Raw genomic sequence first — 4,719 nt, 5'->3', positions numbered from 1 at the left:
CCAATTTAATTACCCTTATGTGTTTTTCATGGTCTTGTTTCAAACATGTCGACATATTCCAATTTAATTACCCTTATGTGTTTTTCATGGTCTTGTTTCAAACATGTCGACATATTTCAATTTTATTACCCTTATGTGTTTTTCATGGTCTTGTTTCAAACATGTCGACATATTTCAATTTTGTAAGGGTAATGAAATTGAAATATGTCGACGTGTTTGAAACAAGACCATAAAAAGACATAAGGGTAATGTTTTATTACTCTTATATCTTTTTCATGGTCTTGTTTCATACATGTCGACATATTCCAATTTAATTACCCTTATGTGTTTTTCATGGTCTTGTTTCAAACATGTCGACATATTTCAATTTTATTACCCTTATGTGTTTTTCATGGTCTTGTTTCAAACACGTCGACATATTCCAATTTAATTACCCTTACGTCTTTTTCATGGTCTTTTTTAAAACATTTCGACATATTCCAATTTCATTACCCTTATGTCTTTTTCATGGTCTTGTTTCAAACACGTCGACATATTCCAATTTAATTACCCTTACGTCTTTTTCATGGTCTTCTTTCAAACACGTCAACATATTTCAATTTCATTACCCTTATGTCTTTTTCATGGTCTTGTTTCAAACATGTCGACATATTTCAATTTCATTACCCTTATGTCTTTTTCATGGTCTTGTTTCAAACATGTCGACATATTCCAATTTAATTACCCTTATGTCTTTTTTATGGTCTTGTTTCAAACACGTCGACATATTTCAATGCCATTACCCTTACGTCTTTTTCATGGTCTTGTTTCAAACACGTCGACATATTCCAATTTAATTACCCTTACGTCTTTTTCATGGTCTTGTTTCAAACATGTCAACATATTCCAATTTAATTACTCTTTATTACTAAGAAAACTACATCACGATATGTTTTTAGATTAAAACGAGCTAACAACAAAAGAAAATGACAATTAACAAATATATTAATATATTTGAGACTTATGAGATAAGTTATTTCTTACTAAGTTTGGGGATATTTTTTCTGATATACTACTGTAATGTGTAAAATATGAACGACGCTTCAAAGCCATGCCATCAGAAGCAATAAGGTCTTGTTTAAAGAAGTAATTTGTTCAAATTCTTTAAAAAAAGTAGTAATACACCAACATTATGTTTTGTTAATTCTTTAATCATTTGTACATTATTATTCTGGTGTGTTATAAATGCATTTTTCCCCTAAAAAGTTCTTGGTTAAATCACTTTTTGATCAAATAATTTAGGTTTGTTTTAGTGCAAAACTACATAATGAGTTATCAGCGCTCTGTCCACTGCGAAGAAACTAACCAATGATTTTATAATTATAAGCCCAAAACTTACCACTGACCCACCGGGAGACAATAGTTTAGCAGTAAATTTCCTAAGCATTCGTTTCTTTTAATAAAAAAATTCTTATTGATTCATTCACACCTGAAACTCGCCTTCTAAAACTGAGAAACTAGCAACATTAAAAATTGAAATATTCAAATGATTTGAAAGCAAAAGAACCAAATGCTAGATTGAAATATAGTTTTGCTATAAATGAAAAGCAAAACTTATGTCGAACAGCTTTTGTTTCCAACATATTGTTAAAATTTGAAGTTACTAAGAAGTATTCACACACACACATAATCATATAAGTTACTAAGAAGTATTCACACACACACATAATCATATAAGTTACTAAGAAGTATTCACACACACAAAACCATACTAAACAGCCAAAATATTAAAGACAAATGTATAAAATTTGGAATCAGCACGATGCGTTAAATGTAAGGAAAGAACTAATTCCAAAATCTATAATGTACTGTATTCCTCTAGATTTGTTGACATGTTACATGATTTATTTTAATACTTCGAAGTTTTGTTCCTAAGCATATGTTTATTTTGATCTTTTCTTGTTTGTTTTTTATTGACTGAAATTTTGGACTAGGTCGTTCATAGGAAAGATAGTATTTCATCTTAACCCCGCGTGTAAACAGATTAACCGATAGAAAAGAGGGGAGGCAAACAAACCAGAAATGAAAATAAAGCATTTGCGACTCAAATGGAAAACTAAGAAAATATTTGTAAAATCTAAGTTTAAACACAGAGCTAAATATATATAAACCACAGAAGTGGAGCTAAAGCCTCTTTAAACAACAATATCCCGTTAGCACAGGTTCAAAATTTATAATTCCAACACTTCTAGCTCGTCGTGTTATTAATGTATGGGCACACACATTGGTAAATATTGTCCAATAGTAAAACTTTAACGTATCAGGTAGTAATTACGCTTGCTCGTAGTAAACAAACTACAACAAAAAATGCAAATAGTCCAGTCCTGCCTCTCTTTTGTTTGAAGCACTTTAATACGAAAGAGTTCTGTAAAAATTATTAGGATCGTTATCACTTGATTTAAATAAACTATTAAAGTATATGCTGTTGTATTAAAACAGTCTTAATATTTTCTTTTTCACCAAAGGATACAATATGGTGAAGTAAAACGGAGTCAAAACCATTGACTTTATAACCCTAGAATTGCTTATGAGGTCTCACTTGTTTAACATTTTCTAAGCTTTTTATGCACAAAATTGTTAGGTACGGAAAGTTCAATAACATAAAGGTCACATAAAATATGTAAACCAAAATTTTATCAATACTGCAGATAATCTAATTATTGGCGGAATTCTCTTTGTAATTTACATATAATATGAATTATTTCATTCAGATTTTGGGTCAGTTTATTACACAGGTTTAAAAATGTAAAAAATAAATAAATAATTATTGTAGAATGCAGCAGATAGACTGGTACCGGTAGTGGACTGTGGTAAAAATAAGTCCATAACTTAAGCTATTTACGCTTGTGTCTGTGTACGCGTAATTCAACGTAAAAATATGATTATGTATTGGTTTTGCGCAAATATTTTAAGGGAAGGCGCCGTACGTATGTCCTAGTATTACTGTTACTCAGACATGGGTTTTATGCTTTTTCGGCAAAAAAATCCACTTTTTCCAGTGATAGAACTTTACGAAGCTGAGAGACGAGTAGATCCCGTAAAGAAATGAGTGGTTGACTGTTGTTTGATAGACACCATTTCGCATTGTTAACATGGTAACGACAGATAAGCCGATTTATAGGGAAACAAGCTGAGGTACCTGTCCTTTGTTCGGGTTATGAACTCCAAAAAAAATTTAAAAAATGTGTGGGTGGATGCTATGACACATAATACAAAAATCCTAACTTTCACACAATTTATTTATAACATAACATATTATTACAGTATTCATTATTACCTCACTTACTTATAAGCTTTAAGAACTCACTATGTATATACTTAAAACATGGTATACACTGTGTGGTAGTTAAGATGACTTTGTAGGAAGAGGTAGCGTCAAAAATATTGGCTGTAGGGGTGTTTTCTCTTACCTCTTTTGAACACCCAACTCTTAATGTCCTTTCACACTGCTTGACGTTATTAATTAATTGATGGTCATTTCCCGCAGAATGAAGTTGTTAGGTCACAGGTCAAAGTAGGAAGTTGTATAACTAAAAAAAACAATTTTTTATATGAACTTTATGGAGTAGAAACTTCAGCAATAGTGATGACCATTTTCTTTTTATTGCATTCCTCCATAGAGAGTGCTAGCGCACTTTCTGAGATATATAAGACGTTTGGGTGGCCCCCCCCCAACACTTTGTATATGTTGTTATAGAAAATCTAAGTTTTTGTGTGTAAGTACGTGGCGCCATCTATGAATGTAGTTAACATGAACTTACGTCAAAGATAATAAATGTTCAATAACAGCAATAATGGATGGGTGGAGGAGTTGTGAAATCTCCATTAACATGCCTCTTGTTTCAAACTATGGTTCTACAAAGTTTGGTTTAGATTGGCTCAGCGACCTAGGAGTAGTTAGATAACAAACAAACACTGATTTTTGTGCATTATATATAGAGAGAGATATTCTATGTCTGAAATATTTGTCGAAGCATGCAAAACGAATCAGTAAACATTATGACGTAGAGTGGTGGATCCAGGAATTTACTAAGAGGGAATGGGAAACATTTCACTAGTTTATGAATACCCGTTGAAAAAAATTCGTTCCCAATATTAGGGCTAAGGGAACCTTTGTTTGGTAGCCAATCAGACTTATAACCCCCTGACATATAACCAGTTATCCTTCCGGTAATGGTCACCATAATACAGTCTAAGGCGTACACGGTTCTCACCCCATATGTTGCGTGATTGCACATTCCATCCAAATATGGTTTTTAACCAGGGTCGTAACTTACGTGTAAACATACAAAGGTTGTCAGTTCATTTTGGCCCCAGTGGCTCACATCGCTAAAAATCCAGGTTTTGATACTCAGGATGGACACATTGTGTTGCAATACAATAAAAAACATCAAAAACAAAAGGCCATTTTGACCGACAGGTGTGGTATCTCTTGCTTGTGTAGATACTGCGTAGTGAAACTGTCAATTGGACAACTAACAAATCAGCGGGTACCAACACGATGAAATTTCAAATTAATGTAACTCTAAATTTAGATTATCTGTTTAATGAACTTTATTCCGCCGAACAATGGAGACCTATTGATTAAAAAGTCTCTTCATTTTAACAGTACAGTTACTCAACAAGCAAAAAAAAAAAAAAAAAAAAAACCTTTGTTGTGGTAAAAAAAAAAATTGATCA

Source organism: Limulus polyphemus, unplaced genomic scaffold (genome assembly GCF_000517525.1).
Source record: "Limulus polyphemus unplaced genomic scaffold, Limulus_polyphemus-2.1.2 Scaffold5060, whole genome shotgun sequence".
In the NCBI taxonomy this organism is placed as follows: domain Eukaryota; kingdom Metazoa; phylum Arthropoda; class Merostomata; order Xiphosura; family Limulidae; genus Limulus; species Limulus polyphemus.
Note: the sequence above shows the minus strand (reverse complement) of the source record.